This window comes from Pipistrellus hanaki (genome assembly GCF_964339955.1).
Source record: "Pipistrellus hanaki genome assembly, chromosome: 14".
Lineage (NCBI taxonomy): Eukaryota > Metazoa > Chordata > Mammalia > Chiroptera > Vespertilionidae > Pipistrellus > Pipistrellus hanaki.
In genome coordinates this window covers 31353403-31361602 of record NC_140516.1, presented here as the reverse complement: position 1 = coordinate 31361602, position 8200 = coordinate 31353403, and the positions used below count along the sequence as shown (strand labels likewise).

The window sequence follows — 8200 nt, the reverse complement described above, 5'->3', positions numbered from 1 at the left end:
GGCTCCCTGATCACAGTTTGATTCCAGGTCAGGATTATGGGCTGGATCCCCAGTGTGGGATGTGCAGGAGGCAGCGGATCAATGATTCTCTCTCATTATTGATGTTTCTATTTCTCTCTCTCCCTTCCTCTCTGAAATCAATCAAAATACCCTAAAGTATTGTATGGCCTCTTGCACAGTACCTTTCTAGTTCCCTTGTCAGATTTTCCAGAAAGTCTAACTCATTTTGATACTTTGATGGGTGACCAACTAAATAACCTAGAGGTTCTTATTACAAGGCAAGTTATGGGCTAGAGATTCTGAGATTGGGCCTGAGATACTGCATTCCAGCAAGCTCCCCAAGGATGGCGGTGCTGTTGGGTAGCAAGGATGGAGACCTGAAGGTGAGTCTGGCGCCTGTCTTCTATGGCAGACTCAGGCAGCTCCTTGTTCAGGCCAATGAGACAGCAGACTTAAGAAACAGCGGAATTAAAGGCAATGAGTGTGTGTGTGTAAATTAATTTCAGAGAGGAAGGGAGAGGGAGAGAGAGAGAAATATCAGTGATAAGATTCATTGATTGATTGGATGCGAGCACTGACCAGGAATCCAACCCTAAGCTCCTGGTTCATTGGTCGATGCTCAAACACTGAAGAGACAGTGCTTTTAGGAACACTTTGAGGCCTAGGTTTCCTGTGCTGTGAAGTGGGAAGGGCTGCCTGGCAGAGTCCAGACGCACGCACTTCTAAGGGAGCCCTAGAATTCTCTCTCCAGAGGGTGCTCTCTGACTCTGGAGGGAAAAGTTCTTCCCGAGAACGCCAGGTCCCCTCCGCTCGCTTAGGTCAGGGGCACGGATGACTGTTCGTGGGGAGGGTCCGGCCGTCCCTAAGGGAGCCTGCCCGGGGACACCGCGAGCCCATTCATTACATAACCGCGAGCGTCCCTCCTCCCCACGCCCCTCTCCCCTCGCCCAGCCGCACCGCGGAGAGAGGATCCCAGGGAGCAACCCCATTCGCCCGCCCTGCGGAGAGTCCAGGGCGGAGCGGGGGGCTGAGCACCGGGGTCCCCCGCCGCGCCCTCCGCCCCGGCGCTGCCCGCCGCCCGGACACCAGCCCCGCAGGCGCCTCCGCCCCGCGCTCCCCGCCCCTCGGAAGCGCGGCCCGCGGCGCTCGGGGCCCGGGAAGGGGCCGCCGCCCAGGGACGCGGCGCGGTGGGTGCATCCCGGAGGCATGTCCGAGCGCCGCCGCCGGGGCTGCAGCGGTCCACGCGAGGTGAGGACGCGGCGAGGCCGGGCTAACGGTCAAGGTTCGGGGAAGGGGGCAAGGGATCTACGCGCTCAGGGGGGTGAAGGTCACGGGCGCCCCGGACGCAGCCTCCAGCGGACCCCCCAGCGCGAGGGCCTGGGAGCCGCCGGTGGCCCCCGCCCCCCGGCTGGGCTGGGGGCGCGGTGGCTCCGGCGAGGCGGACATCCTGGGTGGCGGGTGGCGGGGTTTGGGGGAGCGGGTGGAGGGCGCTCGGTTCGCTCCCCGCTGTCCCAGCGCCTGGCACCCACCCGCCCGCCCCGGACCCCTCGGCGAGCCCGCTGGTCCGGGGAGGCGCGTGCCGCCCGCCCGTCGGGTCTGGCCGGCGCCCAGCGTGTCCGTGCAGCGGGCGGGGGACCGGGGGCGGCTTTGATCCCGTCCCCCGCGGCTCCCTGCAGACTTCTCCGCGCGATAGAAACCGCCTTTCCTCGGGATTGCATGTTCAGTGTGTGTGTGTGTTTAAATATCTCCCTTCTGCCTCGGCTGATCATGCTTATTTCTCGTGCGCGGTGCACTAAAAGCACAGCGGCCTTCCACGTCTTGAAGGGTCTGAAGTTCATCTTTCAGAGGCTGGAGAAAAGCAATGATACGTCTAGTGCGGATTCGGGGAGAAAAGTGTTCGTGGCCACATTGTGGGGCACGAATCTAGTCCTGGGGCTATTGGTTTTCACAGCTCAGCATTCTGAACTTCTTATAACTTTTTTTTTTTTTTTTTTTTTTTTTAATGTTGAGTCAATGGGACTGCCAGCACACTGGATAAACCCTTCCATTCCGAAGGGGCTCTAATTACTTCACCCTATTATTCCTTTGCCGAGACCTGGGCATTCTGGTGGCACAGCCAGCTCACCCCAGGAGGGAAGTCTTCAGGCTTGCCAACTTCAGAAACACAGATCTCCGCAGGTTTCCCAGACCACTAGCTTTCAAAGTCCACAACTGCCCCTGCAGAGTGTGTCTCTCCATTCCGCCCCCCCCCTCCCCCCGCCTCACACACATAAAGGTTGTACAAACTAGTAGGGTCTGACCCTTTCAAGGTACCCAACATATGCCGGTTGAAGAAATCAAGGACGGAAATGAGGAGCAGAGATTAAGTGCCACCTTTCGGTCCCTTATAATCACAGGATCTTGAAGATGGGAAAGGCTTTTAGAGATTATCTATTCAAATCTTCTCCTTACAGCCCCAGGAAGTTCAGATTCCCGTGGGCAAGGACTGCTGAGCTCATACGGTGAAATGGTGGTGGGACCAGCACCAGAATCCAGGCCTCCTTCTTCCCACTGAGTTCAGTTTTCACAGCATATTGCTAACAGGCATTTTGAACAAAAAAAAATTACCTGACTAGAATCACCTAATCATATCATTTTCCTCTTTTTATTTATCTATCCTTTCTTAACTGGGGGGCTTCTGAAATAGATGAGAGAAATTGATTTAGCCAAACCACCTTTGTAATACAATAAAAAAATAAAAATAAAAACCCTTATTATTATTATGTTTTTAAATCCTCAACCGAGGTTATGTTCCCATTGATTTTTAGAGAGAGTGGGAGGGGAAAGACAGAAAAAGATCCTTGTGAGAGAAACACATCTATTGGTTGCCTCCTGCATGTGCCCAGTCCAGGACCCCACGTCAGGAGCCTGCAACTGAGGTACTTGCCCTTGACTGAAACCAAACTTGAGCCCCTTCGGTCTGTAGTTTGATGTTCTATCCGCTGAGCTATCTAGAAAACCCTTAATTTTTTTAAAAATTGTTTTTATTGGTCTTTAGAGAGAGAGAGGAAGTGAGAGGGATAGAGAGATAGAAACATCGATGAGAGAGAACCATCATCAATAGGCTGCCCCTGATGCCCCCTACTGGGATCCAACCAGTGACCTCTTGGTTCATGGGTCAATGCTCAACCATTGAGCCACGCTGGTGGGGCAGAAACCCTTAATTTTAAATAATATTTACATTTTCCTTATATGAAGATGAATATGCTGATACATCCCAGGGGAACTTTCAGAAGAAGAGAAGTAACATAATCATAACAGGGGGACTAGAGTTACCGCATTCACTCCATGGTCTGATTCTCAGCTCCCTATGGTGATGATTGGTTAGTTAAAGGTGTGATTTGACTTCAGAGCCGACTTTAGAAAAGTGGTTTGTATGCAGACCATTTGTGTGTTGTGATGAACACCAGGACCTATAACACAGCCGATAAAGGAATTTTAAAGGGACTTATTTAGCGTTGTATCGCTCATTTTCTCATGTTTTCATAGTTCAATTGAACAGATATTCCTTGAGTGCCTACTCTGTGCCTAGTGCTGTTCTGGGCCTTTGGGATATGTCACGATCAAAACGAAGAACGTTGACCCTGGGGAGCTCCCGTTACCATTCATTTATTGGAATTTCCCAGGATCTTATTTAGCTGATAGAAGGGAATGTCAGTTTTGGCTAACGTAGGGAGACAAACATAAATGTTCCAAATGATCTTCCATCCAATCCTATGCTTCTGCTGGTTTTATAATCACCAAAAACAAAGAAGCAAATTCAGATGAAGTGAAATTGACTTTTCTGAATGGACATTCTAATGCATTAAGAATACCAATCCCCACATTTGGTTATTTGATGTGTGTTCATTCAAAGCCCCTGAGATTTTGTTTCCTTTAGTGCAGGGACATTGCTGTGGTGACGTTACACTTAATGAAGCATGGGGAGATTAGTTTTCTTAGTTGTGCCCCCACCTTCGTGTTGCGGATGGTAATTGTAATTGTGAGATGTAGTTTATTTATTTAGGAAGACCAGCTGCCACCCCAGTCTTAATCAGTGGTGGAAGAACGGTCTTAGAACTGTTTGTCTCAATTGGCCATTTAAGTTTAATAGTAAAAGACTGGTTAATGATTACAATGCATGGCGTTCTGCTTTTATTTGGCCTCACCTTACACTGTCTTGCATTCCCCTCCAGATTACCCTTGTGACTTACTGGTAAGTCCGTTACCACAGTGGCTCTTCTTTTTAATCAGCCTTTGCAGTGTTACGGCTTTTCCAATTCTCTCAATTGCTTTTTCTTCAAAACGGCATGGTTTGCAAGCTCAGGCATGTTTATTGTTTTTAACAAAGGCTTATCAAAATGAGCTTGGCAGTTTTTCGATTGTATACAGCCAAAAAAAAAAAAAGCACGCAGTGCAGCTTTGGGGGTTGTTTATGCATTCCTTACCTAACCAGTTGCTTTGCTTTTAAAAAATCGCCTGTTTGGAAGCTATGCTTAGGAATACCTTTCTAGTTTATCGAAAAGCTCATCCATGAAAGTGGGATCCTGATTTAATTGAGAAAAAAACAAATCCACCTTTGAAGACGTAGGGAGATTTTGAGGACAAGGACTGTCCCTCTGTTTTCAATTGGTTCTACATGGAAGGACATCAGGAAGTGTCATTATTACAGCATCTCATTAGAAAGTGATCTCAGTTAAGCCCCTGGAGGGGCGTCATGATTTGTGATGGATGCTGGGTACCTAGAGCAGTTGATTTTCTTCATTTGTCTCCCACTTTGCTCTGGGATCCGCATCCCCAGTTCTTTTACAACTTGTTGATGAATGAAGTTGCTGTAGAAAGTTATGTACCATCAATTAAGTACTTAACTAATGTGCTCGTTCATTATCTACTTATGAAACATTGATTGAACTTCTTATTAAAGATTCGTGTTAAGATTGTGCTGTGAGCGCCTCTTTTCCTATGTTGGTGGATTATCAGGGCACAGACCTGCCTCTGTATCAACCAATACCTGGTAGAAAGAAAAGATATTCTGTAACCAGCCATAATGCTTGTTAAAGCCACCAGAGCTAGACAAGAGCTTTGGAAGTTAAAAGGAAGGAAGGAGAGAGAGCATGTAGGCACTTCGAGGAAGAGTCAAGGCTTAGGGAAGACTTTCTGAGCTGCTCCTTGAAAGATGGGGAGGATGGTACAGCTTTTATGGAGGCAGAAGGCTCCAGCTGTCTGTATGGGAACACATCGGTGCTCCTTTTTTGAAGACATAGAAGTCCTCCTTGTGGGGACCAGTTGAGGATGTGTAGGGTTATATAATAGACACTTGTCACCTCTACAGCCTCAGCATACATACCCTTCTGTCCTGGGTAATGGAGTATTGACCAACACTAAAACGACTCATTGGGTTAACCAACCCTCTCCTTTCCCTCTGAAACACATCCTTGTCTTTGCTCAGAGCATAGACCTCTGTGGCAAATAACTATCATCGTAATACAATGGTGTATAATACTTTGCTTTTTATCAGTTCAGGTGCACACTGACACTAGTGCTTGGCCATAGTCCTACTTATTCTAATAGTACTTGTATCGTAATTGTGCAATTTCATTAAATACTACTGATGTCATGTGAATGGCAGAGAATGCTATTTCTATGAAAACTAAGTTGATTGCTATATAAGCTCATAAAAGTAAGTCATATTAAAAAAAAACAATGTTGACATATGCCTACAACATGGGTAAGCCATGAAAACATTATGTTAAATGAGAGAAGTCAAATATAAAGGGCCACATATTGTATGATTGCATTTATTTTATTTTTTAAATATATATTTTATTGATTTTTTTGCAGAGAGGAAGGGAGAGAGATAGAGAGCTTGAAACATCAATGAGAGAGTCATCGATCAGCTGTCTCTTGCACGCCCCCCTCTGGGGATGTTCCGCAACCAAGGTACATGCCCTTGACCAGAATCGAACCCGCGACTTTTCAGTCTGCAGGCCTACGCTCTATCCACTGAGCCAAACCGCTCTCAGCTGTATGATTACATTTATATGAAATGTCCACAGTAGGTAAATTTATAGTGACAAAAAGTATGTTAGTGGTTGTCAGGGTATGGGCCTGGGGAGAATTGAGAATGACTGATAATGGGTACATGGTTTTTTTAGGGGGCAATGGTTGTGTTCTAGAATTAGATAGTGGCGATGGTTTTAGGATATTCTGAATGTTCTAAAAACCACTGAATTGTACACTTTAAAATCATTAAAATAGTGAGTTTTATCTAAAAAAAAAAACTACTAAAGTTAAGAACAACATCAACAAACAAGCTAATACTACTTTGGTATGGAATAAACAGCTGTAAAAGATTGGAAAACTATAGTAAAAAATATAGAAAGATTTTGCAATCAGGTTTTTTCCACAAGGGTCTTTAAGTTACAATTACTTTTAAGAAATGAAAGCAGAGCCTTGGCAGGTTTGGCTCAGTGGACAGAGCATCGGGCCTGTGGACTGAAAGGTTTTGGGTTCGATTTCGGTCAGGGGTACATGTCCAGGTTGCGGACTTGATCCCCAGTAGGGGGCATGCAGGAAGCAGTCAATCAGTGATTCTCATCATCGATGTTTCTATCTCTCCCTCTCCCATCCTCTCTGAAATCAATAAAATAAAATATATATATATATATATATATATATATATATATATATATATATATATTAAAGAAAGAATGAAATGAAAGCATGCAACACACTGAAAAATTTCAAAAGAAAGGGATGGGGGTGGGAAGAGATTGATCAAAGAAATTATATGCATAATCCATGGACACAGACAATAGTGTGATAAGGCCTGGGGAAGGGGTGGAAGTGGGATGGAGAAGGTCAATGAGCGAAGAAAAAGGGGGACATCTGTAATACTCTCAACAATAAAGATAAATTTTAAAAAAAGAAATGGAGCCGAAGCTGGTTTGGCTCAGTGGTAGAGCGTCGGTCTGTGGACTGAAGAGTCCCAGGTTCGATTCCGGTCAAGGGCATGTACATTGGTTGCGGGCACATCCCCAGTAGGGGTTGTGCAAGAGGCAGCTGGTCGATGTTTCTCTCTCATTGACATTTCTAGCTCTCTCTCTCTCTCCCTTCCTCTCTGTAAAAAATCAATAAAATATATTAAAAAATAAATAAAGAAAGAAAGAAATGGAAGCAGGAGACATGCTGGATCATGGTACAGGGGCAATGCAAGCTCCAGGCGCAGCGTTGGCCTTACCGAGAACTAGGCTGGAGGAAGGGAGGCCATGTTATCTTTTGCTCCACGGAGAAGGAGGCAGGCACCTTCCTTCTCCACCAAAACTCCTTTCTAAGGATGCAGCCTGTGCCTCCATGCTCAGACCTCTGCAGGTGTTTGTTGAATGAAGGATGGGTTTCTGCCAATAAAATTTTGCATTTCAGTCATTCAGTTACCATCACCCAATGCATCATCTCTCTGCAACACACTCTCCTGGGCTATCTAATGCATAGCAGTAACATTTACTTGGAAAGATTCTACAGCTCTGTAAGTTGTAAATTGTAACCACTCTTCTCTGTAGATGTGCAAATGGCCACCTTTCCATTGGCAACCCTCCTCTCCTTGGTAAAACCAGTATTCCTCTGGAGAGCATACATCTGCCTGAATCTCATGAGTTCAATAAAAATTTTAACAAGTGTTCATCTTAAAACAAACAAATGAACAAACAAAGGAACAGAAATGGGAACAGGAAATCTGGGAGTGGTTTACCCAAGAAAGGCAACACAGAGTTCCAATCATGACCTGATGGCCATAGATAGTGAATGATTTTACTTTTATTTGTTTGACTAAAGTTGAAAGAAAATATTTGAATATGATATATCAACTTTTTGACTCATCTTTTACTGCTTTCTGGTTGCTTTGATGAAGAAAATTTCATGTTCATTTTCTTAGGGTACCAAGTGTGTCTTGAAAACAGCTCATCTCTCTGTGTCTGGAGATAAATTCCATGTTCTGTCTCTCTGATGGATGTAAGATGAGTCACTTAAGACTATAGAGGAGACCTGATCCTAGTGTTCAAGTTCCAAATTACCATAAAAATCACAACCCTCCCCCACCCACATCTGCCTATGGCTCCCTGGCTTATGCATGTGAACAAAGTTGTAACATAAAATCTTAACTACAGCAACACTTATAAACTATCTG

At 45.7% G+C, this 8200-nt stretch overlaps 1 protein-coding gene across 5 annotated transcripts in view; it reads left to right on the top strand.

Annotated features, from left to right (window-relative positions):
• Positions 1-1003: 1003 nt before the first annotated feature.
• Positions 1004-8200, top strand: part of SLC16A12 (solute carrier family 16 member 12) — a 65905-nt gene continuing 58708 nt past the window's right edge. For 3 of the 5 annotated variants that reach the window (XM_084904336.1, XM_084904332.1, XM_084904333.1), the window contains exon 1: positions 4204-4234. The gene's annotated coding sequence lies outside the window, so the exon portion shown is untranslated. Of the gene's footprint in view, positions 1249-4203; positions 4235-8200 lie in introns of those variants that run through there. The other 2 variants (XM_084904334.1, XM_084904331.1) reach the window with 1 other exon arrangement.